Source organism: Lissotriton helveticus, chromosome 2_1, assembly GCF_964261635.1.
Source record: "Lissotriton helveticus chromosome 2_1, aLisHel1.1, whole genome shotgun sequence".
Lineage (NCBI taxonomy): Eukaryota > Metazoa > Chordata > Amphibia > Caudata > Salamandridae > Lissotriton > Lissotriton helveticus.
The window spans coordinates 2014516394-2014535951 of record NC_136059.1 but is presented as its reverse complement, the minus strand read 5'-3'; positions in this window follow the sequence as shown (position 1 = coordinate 2014535951).

The following is a 19558-nucleotide window of genomic DNA, read 5'->3' as shown; positions in this document are numbered from 1 at the left end:
TGAACTCCACACAATGATGGCTGCAAAACAGCTCGGCTCCGCCACCCACCCCGCCCAAAATAACGATAAAGAGCGGCTGCCATGATTGGTTGCGGAATGGCCACAACGGAGCTACGAAATGGTGCTGCTCTCATGCTAACCCCAGCTTCGGTCTGAAACATCCAGAAACACTGTAGACTACCAATTCGATCAGTTCCGGTAGCGCCCCAATGTAACCCGGTAGAGAAGAACTAGCCCTCCCCTCTTTGACTGATGGTTCTTGTTGCCTGTCCTTTCTGTTGTCATTTAACAGAACTATTTAGCCTGCTGAAAGGGGTTGTGTTTCGACCGCTGGTTGGTGGAGACATTTTGACTATATTCTGGACCTGCGTTGTCGCGTAATGCGTCATATGACGCGCCGCGTTAGCGCATCCGGAAGTCATCCGGGGCGCGCAGCGCGTAACGTAAGCATAACAAGTCATGTGACTTGTTAATAAAACTTTTCATTGGTTCATTTTACTTTTCTTATTCTAATGATGAAAGCCTTGGTCATATCACCTAAAAATTACGCTTTTAATTACTTCCGAACATTATTTTCTCTTAAATATATGTTATAATGTTCCAGGCTAATGTACTTTCCCGGAAATTTTACAACTGTCCTGCAAGTAAAATATATTCTTTTTTCGAGAAAAAGAGCGTTTCTTCGTCCCATGACGGAGCCGTTGAGCAAAAGAGGGTCGACCTGCTGTCTTAGTCGCCGATACGCCTGAATATGAGATTCTTATCGATCACTTTATGTTGCAGGAATAGAAAACACAACAGCCCTTGACCATTTATCTTTACTGCGTTCCTTCGTATTATACCTTTTACCCTTCATGTAATTGGTCTGCTTTATTTCACTTGCCTTTTAATGATTCTAAAACAGTGACTATTATTAAAAACTTTACCAATGTATACACTACTACCATGTTTTCTTTTAAAAACCTTTATTGTGAAAATGTCATTATACAAATACGAGCCTATAACCACGTGGGCCTGCCACGGAGCAAACTGTAATCGTATATGATGAATAGACATTTACACTGTAGAGGAACGTAACGGGCGGGCCATTAGGTTGCAAAAACTAAGGTGTCTAACAGTTACGGAATCGGTGGACGTACATTTTATAATTAAAATACGACAGGGCCAGTTACAATAAAATTATCTAGATATACATTTGCGGGCAAGTACCATGGGTGACGTTAATTCGAATTTTCAACAGTACAGTAATCAATAACACATCAGAACTTAATATCAATAGGGATGTCGAAATATTCAATCAATTCTCGTCCCCGCCCGCCATGTGCTTCAAAACTGCATACGTATCTCGTGATTTCAAGGTTCTGCAACCAGTACACAACAAGGAGTTACGAGTCCCATTTATTCCGGCGCCATTTTGGGCGAGGACGGGCAGGTCCAGGATATAGTCAAAATGTCTCTACCAACCATCGACTATGATGATGTTCATATGCTGTATTTATTAGAGTAACACTCATCTGCCCACATGAAATTAATTTACCACAATCTAAACATGTCATTTTAATCTTTCCAAAGTTCTTCTAAATATTTGGGACCGTTTCCCTTGCCTCTGAAGCTCTCAGTGCCACTTCTTTGATGAATGTACTAGCAGGTCAGGGGTTCTCCTCCAAATCTCTCTTTTATGCAGCACTATAATTAATTGGTGCCACCTCTCCATATGACGATGCATGGTATAGTTACCACAACTATATATTTTTTCGGTTCCTCTGGAGAGTTCATCGTGGCAGATGAAGCGTGTAACATACCGGGCATTTACCTTTTTTTGCATGTACAGGAAAGGAAAAAAAAATCGAGCGTTCGAGTTCTTAGGTGTCCCAGGGCCATTTTAGTGGACCAGGCCCAAATCCAAAGAACAGCTATCTCACAGGCTAATGGGGCGACCCACGCCGAGTTTCAGCATTGTAGGATGACCACACAAGTACAGCAACTTGCTAGACATCACCTCGGTGCCATCCGGATCTCGGCGCCCCACTGCAGATGAAGTGCCTCTCAACTATGAAACCACCACGGTGACATCCGGATCTTGGCGCGTTGTGCTGCCTTCGGCCTATTCGCACATCGGTCCGCTACTGACGCCATCTCACAGGCTAATGGGGTGACCCACGCCGAGTTTCAGCATTGTAGGATGACCACACCAACTTGCTAGACATCACCTCGGTGCCATCCGAATCTTGGCATCTCAACGCCTAGTGGTATCTTCCATACAGAAAATATTGTTACGCTGCCTTTGGCCCCATTCGCACATCAGTCCGCAACTTAGACATCACCTCGATGCCATCCGGATCTTGGCATCTCAGCGCCTTGTGGTGTCAGTCAGAAAATATTGTTGCGCTGCCTTTGGCCCCATTCGCACATCAGTCCGCTACTGACACCATCTCACAGGCCAATAGGGCGCCCCACGCCGACTTTTACCATTGTACGATGGCCACACCAGTGGCACAACTTCCTAGACATCACCTCGGTGCCATCCGAATCTTGGCATCTCAACGCCTAGTGGTATCTTCCATACAGAAAATCTTGTTACGCTACCTTTGGCCCCATTCGCACATCGGTCCGCAACTTAGACATCACCTCGGTGCCATCCGGATCTTGGCATCTCAGCGCCTTGTGGTGTATTCTCTTCAGAAAATATTGTTGAGCTGCCTTTGGCCCCATTCGCACATCCGTCCGCAACTTACACATCACCTCGGTGCCATCCGGATCTTGGCATCTCAGCGCCTTGTGGTGTCTTCTACTCCGAAAATATAGTAGAAAATATTGTTGCGCTGCCTTTGGCCCCATTCACACATCAGTCCGCTACTGACACCATCTCACAGGCCAACAGGGCGCCCCACGCCGACTTTTACCATTGTACGATGGCCACACCAGTGCCACAACTTGCTAGACACCACCTCGGTGCCATCCGGATCTTGGCATCTCAGCGCCTTGTGGTGTCTTCAAATCAGAAAATATTGTTGCGCTGCCTTTGGCCCCATTCGCACATCGGTCCGCTACTGACGCCATCTCACAGGCCAACGGGGCGCCCCACGCCGACTTTCAACATTGTAGGATGGCCACAGAAGTGCGACAACTTACTAGACACCACCTCGGTGCCATCCGGATCTTGGCGCGTTGTGCTGCCTTCGACCTATTCGCACATCGGTCCGCTACTGACGCAAACTCACAGGCCAACGGGGCGCCCCACGCCGACTTTCAGCATTGTAGGATGGCCACACCAGTGCGGCAACTTACTAGACACCACCTCGGTGCCATCCGGATCTTGGCGCGTTGTGCTGCCTTCGGCCTATTCGCACATCGGTCCGCTACTGACGCAAACTCACAGGCCAACGGGGCGCCCCACGCCGACTTTCAGCATTGTTGGATGGCCACACCAGTGCGACAACTTACTAGACACCACCTTGGTGCCATCCGGATCTTGGCGCGTTGTGCTGCCTTCGGCCTATTCGCACATCGGTCCGCTACTGACGCAAACTCACAGGCCAACGGGGCGCCCCACGCCGACTTTCAGCATTGTAGGATGGCCACACCAGTGCTGCAACTTGCTGGACACCACCTCGGTGCCATCCAGATCTTGGCGCGTTGTGTTGCCTTCGGCCTATTCGCACATCGGTCCGCTACTGACGCCGCCTCACGTGCCAACGTATTTTCTCCTAATTTTACACCCTATGCCGCATAACAGGTCATGTGACTTGTTTATAAAACTTTTCATTGGTTCATTTTACTTTTGGTTTCCTAATGATGGAAGGCTTGATCATGTGACCTAAAAACAACACTTTTCATAGGATGAAAACTTTTTTTTTTCCCCAAACGATGAAAGCCCCACCTTGTTTCTGGATGTTTCAGACTGAAGCTGGCGTCAGCATGAAAGCACCACCATCTCGTAGCTCAGTCGTGGTCATTCCGCGAGCAATCATGGCAGCCGCTCCCCACCAGAAGCCTGCAGGAGTCGGAGCCCCCAAAACTTTTGATGAATTCTCAAGGCGGAGGGGACGCTTTCGAGAATGAGGTCCAAGACCTAGCAGACAAGCGTCCGATTTCCAAGGTGTCCCAGGGCCATTTCAGTGGACCAGGCCCAAAAAGGAAACAGCCTGCCGCCATTTTGAGAGTCCTGTGACAGCCGCCTATCGCTGCACCGCAAGAGTGGGCGCAACTCAGCTGAATTGCGGCTTTTGACACAGTGGACCAAAAACGGACGGAATGGCAACTGAAACGGTAAAGGGGCGCCCCACTACAACAGATGACACTCCACCTGGAGAGGCCCGTTCACGCCGCCTCCCCCGGGGCGCTCCACGCCGTTATTCGGAGCAGCATTGTAGGATACCAAAACCAGTGCGGCAACTTACTGGACATCACCTTGGTGCCATCGTTCTGCTGCCTTGGAACTATTCGCGCAACAGTTTGCTACTGATGACCCACCCCCCGCGACGCCCCATGCCGTTATTTGCTGGGTGGCAACTTACTAGACATCACTTTCGTGTCATCTAGATTTCAACGCGTTCTGCTGCCTTGGAACTATTCGCACAACAGTTTGCTACTGATGACCCACCCCCCGCGACGCCCCACGCCGGAAATCTGGACGTTGTGCTGCGTTGGGACTATTCGCACAGCCGACCGCTACTTCGTTGTTTTTCCCTAAAAATGTTTATATGTTATTACTATTTTTGTTTTCTTGTATATATTTATAAATTATTAAAGTTTTATAATCTTACTACTTTGTCGGAGTGCTATATATTTTTAATGTGACACATAATTGTAAAAACTTTGATGTACAAACAGTCATCCCTGGAATCTTCCGCTTCAGGCTCGGTCCCCTCCCCAATCACAATACAGGATGGTTTTCAGATAATAGCAACGCTTCTGCTGTGACGAATCTCATCGAGTGTGGGCCTTGATCTACTATAACTCCTTTGAAGAGGGGTGATTCTTTACAGCTGTGGCCATAAACTACATCTGCAGGGCTAGCTGATACCCTAGGACCAGCCTGGACAATCGGACACAGAGGAAAAGGAGTGTCAGAGGGTGCGGTAGTGAATAGGGCGAAAGGGAGGTGTCGGGCGGGCACAGGGTGTGATTCTCAGGGAACAGCAGCGCAGATGGGGGAGGTTTATTACCCATGCATAAGACAGAGAGCGGGGGTGACCACTGCCTGGGGGAGATGTTTGCGAGGGTGGGGAGCCATGCTAAGGATCGACAGCGTGCACAGAGTGGGTCTGGTCAAGGCATCTAAAATGGCTGCCGTGCACGACAAAAGTGTGGCATTTGAAAAAAGACAAGATGGCGCAGACAATGTTTTTCAACACTTCCTGATTTCCTTCGAATCGAACGTTAACAGACGTTGGGGCATATTACCAAAGTTAAGCGATATTTATCCCTAACGATGCTTAGCAACGATTTTTTTACCGTCAGAAATTATCGCAGATAAACCTTGCTATTATCAAGGTTTATCGGAAATACGATAAAAAACGACCGCAATGCATTAATATCGCTGAAAACTCAGCGATATTCATGCATTACCGAGCTAATGCTCTTAGCCATGTTATCCACCTCCCATTGGATAACATGGCTAAGAACTGCTCAGGGCAGGTGGTAGCTTTTAGAGATATTCGCCCTTATCTCGAATATTTCCAAAAGTTGATAATAGGAGATAGCGATGTTAGCGACTGTTTCCAGTCGCTAACATCTTGGCATGCCCACTTTGCATGTCATTAGTGATAAATATCACTCACATGCAAAGTGGGGCCCAAGATGGTCGCTATCTTCTACTAGCCGTCGCTAACTGGTGTTAGCAACAGCTAGGTAATACACATATAATTTTATCTCCGCGAAGCGGAGCGCTGTTACAGATATATATCTTGTTTCTGAACGTTAATTTCTCAAAATGCACTGAAGCACATATATTGAGACCTAGCAAAGGCACATCGGGCTACCAGTCCCTACAATTTTGCCAAGTTTCGTGCAAATCCATTCAGCTGTTCGATCCTACCGAGAGACAGAATGGCGGCCGCTACGGACTGTTTGGAATGTTTACAGACACCGGAGAGCCAATCAGCTTCGCTTCGCAAAGCTCCGTAACGCGAAAAGTACGCGAAGCGGTGCGCTGTTACAGATATATACCTTTTTTTGAACGTTAATTTCTCAAAATCCACTGGAGCACATATATTGAGATCTAGCAAAGGCACATCGGGCTACCAGTCCCTACAATTTTGCCAAGTTTCGTGCAAATCCATTCAGCTGTTCGATTATTATCATTTTTATTTTTTTTTGCCCCGCGGGGCCCTTTTAAAACCTCCACATCAAACCTAGGGGGTGAGCGACAATGTACTATGCCCCCTTATGGTCATTTGCCCCTTCGCTTCGGCCTCCTCTTGTCTCTCGATCCTACCGAGAGACAAGATGGCGGCCGCTACGGACTGTTTGGAATGTTGACAGACGCCGGAGAACCAATCAGCTTCGCTTCACAAAGCTCCGTTGCGCGAAAAGTCCGCGAACCAGAGCGCTGCCCGGTCCGCTGTTACAGATATATATCTTTTTTTAAACGTTAATTTCTCAAAATCCACTGGAGCACATATATTGAGACCTACAAAAGGCACATCGGGCTACCAGTCCCTACAATTTTGCCAAGTTTCGTGCAAATCCATTCAGCCGTTCGGGCTAAAAGTGAGGCCAACCGCCCTATGGAAAACTCAATGTTAAAAACACGTTTTGGGACCCCCCTTTTTTCTCGGCCCCCACTGGACGAACCCCCCCCAAATTTTCAAGGGCTGCTCAGAAACAAAATGTGCCATTTTCCTGAAAATTTCAGCCAATTCCGTCCACAAACGCCAAAGTTATTAGACATAGAATTTTCAAAAAACCCATAGAGAAAAAATCCTAACTATATATACCTACTGGCGACCGCCAGTAGGTAATATCTATATATATATATATATATAGATATATATATATATATATCTATATATCTATATATAGATATATAAATATATAGATATATATATCTATCTATATATATATATATATATATAGATATATATATATATATCTATATATATATATTACCTACTGGCGGTCGCCAGTAGGTATATATAGTTAGGATTTTTTCTCTATGGGATTTTTGAAAATTCTATGTCTAATAACTTTGGCGTTTGTGGATGGAATTGGCTGACATTTTCAGGAAAATGGCACATTTTGTTTCTGATCAGCCCTTGAAAATTTGGGGGGGTTTGTCAAGGGGGGGCCGAGAAAAAAGGGGGGTCCCAAAACGTGTTTTTAACATTGAGTTTTCCATAGGGCGGTTGGCCTCACTTTTAGCCCGAAGGGCTGAATGGATTTGCACGAAACTTGGCAAAATTGTAGGGACTGGTAGCCCGATGTGCCTTTTGTAGGTCTCAATATATGTGCTTCAGTGGATTTTGAGAAATTAACGTTCAAAAAAAGATATATATATGTAACAGCGGACCGGGCAGCGCTCCAGTTCGCGTACTTTTCGCGCAACGGAGCTTTGTGAAGCGAAGCTGATTGGTTCTCCGGCGTCTGTAAACATTCCAAACAGTCCGTAGCGGCCGCCATCTTGTCTCTCGGTAGGATCGAGAGACAAGAGGAGGCCAAAGCGAAGGGGCAAATGACCATAAGGGGGCATAGTAGATTCTCGCTGACCCCCTAGGTTTGATGTGGAGGTTTTAAAAGGGCCCCGCGGGGCAAAAAAAAAAAAAAAATAATAATAATCGAACGGCTGAATGGATTTGCACGAAACTTGGCAAAATTGTAGGGACTGGTAGCCCGATGTGCCTTTGCTAGGTCTCAATATATGTGCTCCAGTGGATTTTGAGAAATTAACGTTCAAAAAAAGATATATATCTGTAACAGCACTCCGCTTCGGAGCTTTGCGAAGCTGATTGGTTCTTCGGCGTCTGTAAACATTCCAAACAGTCCGTAGCGGCCGCCATCTTGTCTCTCGGTAGGATCGAGAGACAAGAGGAGGCCAAAGCGAAGGGGCAAATGACCATAAGGGGGCATAGTAGGTCGTCCCTGACCCCCTAGGTTTGATGTGGAGGCTTTAAAAGGGTCTCGCAGGGCACAAAAAAAATATATCGTTTTTTTAGTTTTTTTTCGTGGAGTGCGCCCGGTTCGCGAACCGGGAAGCGTTCTGGGGAGCGTACTTTCTTGAAAATTAGTGAAAAAAGTTAGAGTAAAATAATAATTGTGAGTGATCAGATGTAGGGTAGCTCTGAGAAGAGCTTTTGGGTTTATGGTACATTTAGGTACTTATAAGTAGGTACCAATGCACAGTCTTAAATTCAAAATGAAAACTCTGTTGCCCTCATCTGAGAAGTGAACTCCATCTCCTCTGTAGATATCTTGCATGTAGTAACGCAAGTTATTGTTGTACAGGGAGCCCATTCCATGGTCTCTCATGTAAGCTGAAACAGATTTGTTTACATGCTTCCTCGACTTCTCAATTTGTGGACAAAATTGGTTTGACCACCTCCATTTCTGTCTTTGGCATATATTTGAATATACCAAGGCAGTCTGAGGAAAAAGTGCCATCAATTGCTCAAAGGTGTCCTTTAAAAGCATTTCCAGACCTACCCCAGTCAAAGTGCCCAAATTATTACCTCCACAGTGCACAATTAACAGGTCAGGTTTTGGCAAATGCATAAAGGTTTTCACCAATGGTATCAATTGGTGACATTTTAATCCTCTGTGGCCAAACCACTTAATTTCCACATCTTGTAAATTGAGGTTAGGTAAATTCCTGTTCTCAGCATACCTCTGAGCCCAATAGATGTAACTATGTCCAACAATCCAGACAGAAAACATGGTGAGAGAAGGTTCTGCTGCAGTCAGATGAAGTGTGGCAATGAAATGGCAGTTGAAAAAATAAGAGTTTAAAATGAAAAAAACGGTGGAGTTTCTGTGTTAATGAAGCAGTAACAGTGATTGGTGGATTTTGATTGCTGAAAACAGCAAGTTAGGGTGCATGGATGAGTTCTTTGAAAGATGTATTTTGAATGGTCAATAAAAAATCATTAAATGAAAGATTGCACTGGATATGCAGGTGCACTGAGAGTTCAGAGTTCAATTGCAACCTTGTTGTGTGAACTTGCAAACACCAGAAGTCTTCCAGGAGGTGGTTGCCATGCAGAAAAGGCATGAAATGGCAGAGGGGGGAATGGTTTTCATTTGAAAAAAAGTGAGGGAAGAGTTTTGATTGGGTGACATGAGAAATATGTGTGAAGAATTACAGCATTTCTGTGCTTTTGATAGCTGCAGACTCTGGAGTGCATACCTTTTGCTCTGCTGAAGACAAATTGGTGTGTTTCTGAGACTGTTTTGAAACTCAAAGTATTTGCTAAGGTGATAAAAGATTTCTTTAATTTAGATAGAAAATAGTGTGCTTTAAGGAGAAAATTATGAAGAAAGTTGTGTTTTTCAAATGTTGCTTTGTCTCAAGTGTTTTACAAATAGATTTTGTTTCTTTGAGAAATTGTAATTGGAGAAAATGTGAAGTATTAGTACTGACAGGGTTTTTATGTGCATAGGAGCTGTGGAGTGTTTTCAAATTATGACTTGTAAATCGTTTTTGAGAAAAAGCAATGGTTTTAATATTGATGACAAGGACATAATGGTGTCTGCTTCTTTATAAGGTAATTGAGAGTCTCTGATGTTATTTTTCCCATTTCAATGTAAGAAGTTTGTCTGTGGAGCAAACTGCTTGTAAATATGCTCCCACCTGTGCATGGCAAATTTAGATTTTGAATGTTTGCGTTACATAGGCATGTTAAAGGTGACTGAAACATGCGGCAAAGGCAATCAAAAAACGCTTTTATGTGTCTTAAGGACATTTTAAGTCATTTCCCCATGTGCAGTGTTTTCAAATTATGAGTTGAAAATCGTTTTTGAGGTAAAGGAATGTTTTCAAAATTTATGTGCGCCATATGCCCCCAAATTTCTTTTTCAGGGGTGCAGCAGGGTGTTCTTGAGACACCCCTGCACCCTCGGAAAAATTCGTAATTTGCGATGAGGTAATTGCTAATCGCAAATTGCACCTTCATTCCTATGGGCCTCCTGCTGCATGGAAATGAATGGGTAATTTGTAATTAGCAAATAGCTCATCGTAAACTAGGAATGGTAAAGAATCGCTATTTATTCCTTAAAGTTCGCTATTTAGGAAATGCAAAAAACTTTGATGATACATATGGCGGTTCATCTCTAACAAGATAAGAAGCATAGGGATAGATTTATGATGACTGGCGCATCACCAGGGATGTGTTAGTCATTCTGTGCCGCTGTTCCGTCACCTATGGTGTGCTGCATTTACAATGCGGCGCATCATGGGGCAAAAACAGCACAGATGCGTGACGTATCTGTGCCGTAAAGGTGGCGCATTGCTGGAGTTGTATCGCAAGTGTGATGAAGCTCCAGCAAGGCTCAGGGGTGTCCCTGTCGCAGGGTTTCTGTTCTCACACAGAACTGTGGACAGAGGATTGGAACCTCGGCGAATTAGGGTGCCCCAAAACTCACCTTAGTAATCAAAAACCCCTTAGCAAGCTAGGTACAGTGTCACATTGGATATAACAAACTCTCAATGTTTAGACAATCCAGAATATGAACTTATAGTATCTCAGGATACGTGGAACTCATGAACAGTCGGTCGTTATATATTTCTTAGAAACCAGAACATGGAGTTAAGAAGAACACATGTTTATTTGAAATATTTATTTACTAATGCCGTCTTCTCAGGCGTAGTATCTTAGATAATAGAAGTACACATATTATCAGTAGCAAAATTACCAGCATAGTTACTAGTACATAAAAAGCGAATGGTGACAGTATGTTAACATGCTGTAAATGAATAAGAGTTAGCAACACTTATAAGCAGCCGCGGGCCGTGGAGGGAGTTACGGTGGGGCAGGGAGGTGGGGAGGGGGAGGGGCAGGGTGGAGAGGGCTCCACCATGCCCCTCCCCCTCCCCGCCTCCCTGCCTCACCGTAACTCCCTCCACGGCCCGCGGCTGCTTATATCTGACCCTCCCTAATACACATATTATATTATTTGCTAAGAAGGTCTCTTTGTGTTGGTTTAGGGCGTGCCCATACTTTAGTGTCTTAGATTTGAAGGAATCACATCAGCATACACCAGCTCTCTCTTCATGTGAACCGCATCAAGTGTTGTGTATGTGTGTTCGGCAAAGCAATATAAAACCCGCCTCATGCCCAGAATTGGCAGAAGCTGCACTTATGTTATGAGTATGAAGTCGTGGAGATCAGACCTCATAACAATTCTGTATCGTGTTGTTCTTGAAACTTCAGCAGTCGCTGTACAGATATAGTTTAACAAGCAAAGCAGATAGTAGAGCAATAACATATTATTCTCATGTAAACCACGATGAACTACTAGGTTGAAAGCTAAAGCAACAACTAAGTGTCGTGTGCAGAAGTTGCAAAAAAGGAAAAATGGCGTTTAAACCGGTAATGAGCCCATGCTAACTTAACACGGTGTAAAGATATCCAGGATCTAGATGACACTTCCCCATGATCCGGAAACAAACTGAATAAGATAATAGAAGTGGCATCTCATGAGAGCAGACTGCAACTTTATATGTGGACGGTCCGCAAGGTAAAACATTAAAAACTAGGAAAATTTAATGCTAAAGAAAAATAAAACAGCCAACTACTTTATCGAGGCTTAAGCCAATAGGCAAGCTAAATAATAAAAACTTGACAAATAAGTCAATGAATTGTCAATGAAATGCTAGTACTCAGCATATCAAACATGAAAAAGGTCTATGACATAACTGTGTATGCAAAATAAGCTGCAACAGCCTCCAATAGGAAGTCACCGTCTTCATCCGAAAAGAGTTCAGCCATCCAATTTAAAAGCGGAAAAGAACATACGTGCTCTCCCAGCACCGGATCCTCTATCACCATCAGAGGACAGCTCGCTGGGTTTTCAAGAAAGCTCTGTTCCAAGAAAGACTGTGTTGCCTCCAGTAAATTCCAGGGACCAATTAGTCCATGCATCAATGCCACAGCCATAATCCTTTCGCCAGGACAAACCAATGAGTAATGATAGTAGTCATCAGCTGATTAAAGTCGACGTCAGGAGAAACCGGTCCGCAGAGACACAAATCAATGGCCCAATCGAAATCACAGGTCAGGCAGTGAAATACAGGTTGGACACAGGTGAAGTAGGAGAATCGAAAAGATAATCCATATGCCGTGCTTAATATCGCCAACGGCATTGTGCCATAATATTCTAGCATGCGATTGCGGAACAGTGTCAGCAGCTGCAGGGCGGGAGCTTGCACAGGAGGGACATCCATATTTAAAAATGTAAAAAAGCACAAGAGCGTCCGCTGGTAATGCAAGTAAAAATGGGAATCCACGAAGCAGAGTGGAAAAAATAGAATGTAAGAAAGCAGGGATGACTCCAAAGATTTTCTCAAATGAAGTCACGAGACCACTGGTAACAACTTTAAAAAAGTGCGCCAGGCCCTTTGTGGAGGACGCGTTAGAGATAGTCCGAACCATCTTGCTGAAATGGAAAGGCGAATCTGTATTTAAAAGGGTCTGCACCTCTGTACGGGTGTTCGCTGTGTGAAGCACGAAAGTTTCACGGGCCGAACTCAAGGCCACCTCTCTCTGAGACAAAATAGCTCTTATTCTTGCCATGCCGTTGAAATGTGCTCCCAAGGTTGGTATTTGTGGCCAGATTGAAAACTCCCTATGTTCATGTGTGGGAGGAAATAGAACATTTCTGCAGCAAATAACCCGTTCATTTACTGTTACGATAAAATGAATACTTTTAATTAACCCAGAACAATCTTCATTATTGAGCATCAAATAACTACCATTTTCCAAGAACTTGAACGTGGGGATGATAGCAGGAACTGGTGTGCCTTGCAACACGCAAGCCATATTTGGTCGGTGTTTGTTGCATGAACCGTGTAACTGTATGTGCCTACACATTAGTGAATGATCTGGCGTCTCAGTGCATTCCTCTCCATTCAGATAAAGTTCTTGATCATCTTTGAAAATCTGTATGTGTATGGAAGCGACCAGACTTCATGAAGAAAACCACTACCTAAAGGTTAATAACGACCTATTGGTATATATTTCATACAATTTGAAAACTTATATAAAGCAAAAGGCAGCGTTATTAAACCGTGGATAAGGCACGTTGCCAAAGCAGTCAACCTTTTGGATTTATACTGGAAATGTTAAAGGAAGAATTACGGAGTAGGGCCTGTAAATCTTTAATAGACAACGAGTAAAATTACTCCAACCATCATATTCCTCTAACTCCGGGATAGTAGGGGTGTTTAATTTTTTAGAAGTAGCCAATCCAAAGCATTTGGTCTGGGAAATTGTTTCATTCACAAACAACATATGTTTTGGGATGAGACATGCACGATGGAAAGCCTCAGTGCCTTGTACCTGCCAGGTTCGTGAACCCCAAACTGATGTAGATCCTGGATATTTTTACTCTGTATTACGTTAGCATGGTCTCATTACTGGTTTAAACGCCATTTTTCCTTTTTTGTAACTTCTGCACACAAAACTTAGTTGTTGCTTTAGCTTTCAGCCTACCTGCGTCAAGATCTATGCCTGCTTCAAGCAGGCGCAGGGTTTTGATGTAGCTTTGTCCTATCTGATTGTAAATGCGGCACACCGTGGGTGGCAGAGCAGCGGTGCACGTTAACTGGTGCATCCCTGGGGATGTGCTAGTTAATATAAATCTGCCCCTTTACATTTAATTATGTGCAGGGGACACAGAGTAGGTGAGGTTTATCCAAGGTTAAGAAGAGATGAGTCCTGTTCAGTGAAAAATTGGAGATAGGCTTCAGTATATTATATACTTAAGTAGTGTGTTAAGTTTTTGATGACTGTTATTAATTTACTGTTGGGTAATAGTGGTTAATAACATTTTTTATTATATTTTACCACAGATTCAACTGCAGATTATTTCAAGATTTTAGGATGCCTAGCAAAGAAAGAGTAAGAAAGGCTGCAAAACGTCAAAGACAGCAGGACCATGGAATAATGCAGCAGTCCTCTAACAAAAAGATTTGTCAAGTCACCAAGAAAGCACCGGGTAAGAGTCGAAAAACAGTCATAAGAAATATGTGTAGTAAAAAAAATATTACTACAGAAAATGTTTCAGTCCAGAAAAGGAGAAAGAATTCAAATGGTAAGGAAAGGCCAATGAGAAATGTTACTGCTAGAGTAAGAGATAACTCTATGCATGAAAGTAGAAGGAAACAACAGTTTAGGGATATTCGTAAACGAATGTTCCGCAACAGGATAATTGGGAATTTGTTAAAAAATATTAAGAAAGGTCAGCAGAAAGTGGTTTTTTATAAGAGAAAAAAAATAGTTGAGAAAGTTATTGATCAGACATTTGAAATTAAACGTAAGTTATTTATTTTGACAATCAATAGAATTAGGAAGCTAAACAAGGTAATTTATGATTTCAAAAGAAATAGTAGATGGAAGAGAATAGTTAATCGTAGTAATTTTTGTGAAGTTTTTTCTGGAGAATGGATTCATAGTTCAAGCTCTGAGGCATTTTTTAATGAGGAGAGTTATTTCCAGGATAATGATTTGGTGCATGCAGTTGACACCAGTGGTCGAGCTTATGAAGTGAAAGATGGTTGTCCAGTTGAAAAAGAAAAACTTGTGAGAACAGAGATAGAAGAGGTGTTAGGTAATGAGGTTTTAGGGAGACGTCCTAAGGGTCCTGTGTACACCTGGAAGTGTAGTAGTATTTGCAGTGTACGACAGGATTCCATCAATTTGCTTTGTGATTTTATACGGTCATTTAGTAAGAAAAGTTTGAAGCAGAAAATGAAGTTGTTGCAAGAATTAGATCCTTGCAGAGTGAGAGAAGTGATAGGTTTGCATGGTCATTCACTGGCTTGTCTTTCCAGGAGAGTATGCCAGAGTGTTTTTCATCATTTCAGGATGCTAGCAGTGCATCATAATAAAGTGAGGAAATTAGTTAGAATGTTGTATTATGCTAAGAGTCCAGCAATTATGCTTAAACAATTATGCGCTGCTCTTTTGCATGGTTCTGAAATAGATGTGAAGAATATATGTGAAGAAATTGAGTTTTGTTACTTTGGAAGTAAAGAGGAGAATGTTGAAATTGACCAAGAAGAAGAGAGTAATGTGGAAGATAGTGTACAGGTTTCCAGTACAGATAATTTCCAGAGGGAAATTGCGACGTTTGAGGTGAAATCAAGTGAGAGGCCAAATTTCACTTGTGTGTGTTGTCGACGCACTTATTATAAGAATCAGACTAAGTTAGTGGATTTATATGGAAAAAGTGAAAGGGAAAATAATAGTGAATGGAAGGATTTTACAACATACTTGATGGTAGAAAATTGTTTTGATTTGGGATTGGATCAACGTGTGTGTACTTATTGTTGTAACAAATTAAATCAAAACCAGATGCCTGCTAGAGCAGTTCATAATAATCTGGAATTGGTTGAGATTCCTTCTGAATTGAAGGATTTAAATACTTATGAATCTATTTTGATTCAAAGTATCCATCCCTTTCAGGCTATTGTAAGAATGGAGCCAAAGACAAGGAAATTGCCTCCATCAGATTTACAGAGAGGATTAAAGGGAAGAGTTGTTTATTTGCCTCTAGATTTGAAGAAAAACATTAACACAATTGGAGTAGAAAAAGTGGAAGAGGAACCTCTTGTTATCTTAGTTAATGGGGTTCCGACAAAGAATAAGAAAATATGGCAAGATTTAGTAGATGTTAGGAAAGTCAAAAGGGCAACATTGTATTTGAAAAAATATAATAAATACTATAAAAATGTATATGTTGCAGAAGAGGAAGTAAGTGAGGAAGAGGATAGCGATTTGTGTGCTGGTCAAATTGAGAAAGTAGAACCCTGTACTAGTGAAGAAATATATGAACATTATAGTGTTCATCCTTTGCATTCCAAGGAAGTCATGGGGAATGCTATTGAGTTGTTTCAAATGAAACAAGCGAAAGGGAGTCCCATTAGTGTTTGGGAGGAAAGTTTGGAAGCTCGGTGTTTCCCACAGCTTTTTCCAACAGGTCAGGGAGGAAGATATGATGAGCGACCTCATCAAATTCCTGCTTCTGAATACCGGACTTTGCGATTGTATGCAGGAGATCCTAGGTTTCGACAATGCATTCCTTATTTGTTTCATCTCCTGTTTGAAAGCGATCTGTCTGGACTGTCATATGCAGTGAACCACATCTTGAAAAGTGGTATACACATGCAAAACATCTCGGCAAGTGACTTTATGGATAAAGTCAATGTCCAAGACAGTATTTTGGATTCTCACCTGATTAATCTCATGGCGTGTCAGCGTGGTACTAATGAGTACTGGTACCGTCGTCATGGTGATTTAAAATGTATGCTGAGGAACTTAGGAACTCCCACATGGTTCCTCACTTTGAGCTGTGCTGAGTATGGCTGGGAAGACTTACTTGAATTTCTACGAGAGGCAAATGCTAACGTAGAAAACATCGAATTCAAGACACCCGGAGAACTGTGCTCTTTGGATCCAGTCAATGTATGTAGGTACTTCAATCATAGATTTGAAGGTATGATGTCTTTCATCATGAATAAGAAGAATCCACCTCTTGGAGAGGTGTTGGATTTCTTCTGGAGGAAGGAGTACCAAGCAAGAGGTGCTCCTCATATACATATGTTGCTGTGGATCAAGGATGCACCTAAATTTGGAACGGATGCAGACGACTCAGTGATGAGTTTCATAGAACAGTATTCTACGTGTGCTGTTCCAAACGCAAAGGAGAAAAAAAGCCTAAGAGAAAAAGTTCTACGTTTCCAAAGCCATCGATGTGGAAAGTACTGTCGTCGTAAATTCCGGAACAAAGACAAGTTCTACACCAAATGTCGTTTCGGCTTTCCACGATCGGTGATTTCTAAAGGAAGAGTGAACAGTTTGATGTCTTCGCTGCGACATAATGTGATGAAGAAATCACCTAAAAACACATACAATTTGAAGAGGAACGAAGAGTCTAAGTACATCAACGACTACAACCCGGTGATTTTGTCCATGTGGAATGCTAACATGGATATACAGTTTGTGGCTGATAATTGTATGGCTGTGGCTCGGTATGTGACATCTTACATCACCAAAAAAGAGAAGACAGAATTGAAGGATATGTGGGAGGACATTTCCCATGAAAAGAGCCTCAGCAAGAAGTTGTACAGTTTCAGTCTGAAGATGTTGTCGCATCGAGAAATCGGAGCTTACGAATGTTCTGACCGGTTGTCTTCAGCAAGTCTCTATGCCAAGTCCAGGAGTATCGTTTGGGCGAGTGTTGGTCTTGCTGCAACGCGTAATCGAGTTCTGAAACCTGTGCGGGAAATTGAGTATTTGGCGGAAAAGGAGCCAAACAGTACCGACATTTTGAAGAGCAACATGTTGGATACATATTATCCAAATCGAAGCAGTCACCTCGAGAATGTTTGTCTGTATGAGGTTCTGCAAAATTACATATTCAAGAGGAACATCAAAGAAGATACTGAGAAAGGAGTGTATGCTGTAATGGGAAGTGAGGGATGTCTGGTCAAGCAAAGAAAATGCCACTTGATAAACCATCGAAAATTGAGTGGCGAATCTCCTGAAAAAAAAGAGTTTTTCTATTTAGCACTTTTGCAACTTTTTAAGCCTTGGCGTGCAGAAGAGGAACTGCTTGGAGATTTCCTTTGTTACGAAGACTCATTCAATGCTGCCAAGGAGACCATAGAATGTCCTGCTTTTCCCAAATATGTAGAAATGTTGAATGTGGAAATTGAGCAGGAAGCAACGATTGCAGCCGAGATTGCCAGAGACAGTTCTCAGGACAGTCAGAGTTCTGCTTCATTGAGTCAGGATCCACTAGGAGGACCTCTTATCGAAAATGAAGCTGCCACTGCTATGAATGAAGTGGAAAGAGCCATGGCACATGCTCAGGAGGATGCGGTTAACTTAGAAGAGTTGGAAAGACAACTCAACGTTGAGCAGAGGAAAATATATGACGAACTTACCATGCAAATTGATCATGGATTAAGTCATGACAAGAAAGAGTGCTCATGTACGTCGTTGAAGCCTGTCCGACTGTACGTGAGTGGAGAAGCGGGAACTGGAAAAAGTTTCCTTATTAAAGCAATTTCATGTTATTTGCAGGAAAGGACAGAGTCATCGCTGTCTTGTGTTGTCACCGCTCCAACTGGACTGGCAGCACATAACATTAAAGGGATTACTTTACATCGTTTACTGATGCTGCCAGTGGAGCATGACAACAAATTAGAATATCACAAGCTATCTGGAGATGCTTGTTTTGAAGTTTCAAGAGTCTTGAGGAAAATGAAACTTCTTATCATTGACGAAGTAAGCATGGTTTCCAATGTCATGCTTGCCTTTGTGCATTTGAGAATGCAAGAAGTTCTCAAAACAGAGTATGATGTGTTATTTGGTGGCAAACACATCATTGTTTTCGGAGATCTTCTGCAGCTGACACCAGTGAAAGGGCAACCTGTGTTCAAAATGCTCACGCATGAAGATACCAGGAAGTGCTTAGGGAGTATTGGCAACGTCAATATATGGTTAAACTTCAATTATGCTGAACTGCATGAAAATATGCGTCAGGCAAAGGATGAAGTTTACAAGACTATTCTACAAGATGTTAGAATTGGAAAAGTGACCGAGCATGGGAAAGAAGCTTTACATGCACGATTACTGACAAATTTATATCCAGACGAAGATGTTGTGCCTGAGAATATTTTTCAGAAAGTTACTGAGAAAAAATCTGGAATATGTTTGATGCCAACTCTTGCAGAATGTGCCAAATTCAACAACAAAATGTTGCATTTAGAAAAGCAAGAGATTGTGAAATTGGAAGCTATTGACAGAGTAGAGCATATGGGATCAACAATTATTTTGTCTGAGAATCTGAAAACAAAATTGGATTCATTAGAGAAGAGTATATCTAAAACTGCGGGTTTTGAAAAGACTCTGAATGTGTGCTTGAACTGCCGTATAATTTTAAGAAGGAATTTACATGTTGAAAGAGGTCTGGTAAATGGATCAATGGGTAATGTTGTTGATTTTGTGAAATACAGAAATAGAGATGGAATTGAATTTTTAAAAATTAAATTTGATGGCATTGAGGAAGTACAGCTAATTGCTCGTTGTTCTGCTAGATTTTTGCTTGTAAAAGACTTATATGTTCGTCGTAAGCAGTTTCCTGTTTGCTTGGCATATGCGGTGACAATCCATAAATCGCAAGGTTTAAGTGTGGACTGTGCATTGGTGAATATTGGCAGTTCTGTGTTCAAGGAGGGTATGGCATATGTGGCATTGTCACGAGTTAGGACTTTATCGGGATTGTACTTGATTGAGTGTGATGTCACAAACATTTGTGCGGATCTAGATTGTGTTAAGGAATACAATAGGTTGAGAAGAGAGTATGCGCCACATTTGCCTCAGTATCCTTTGTTTGA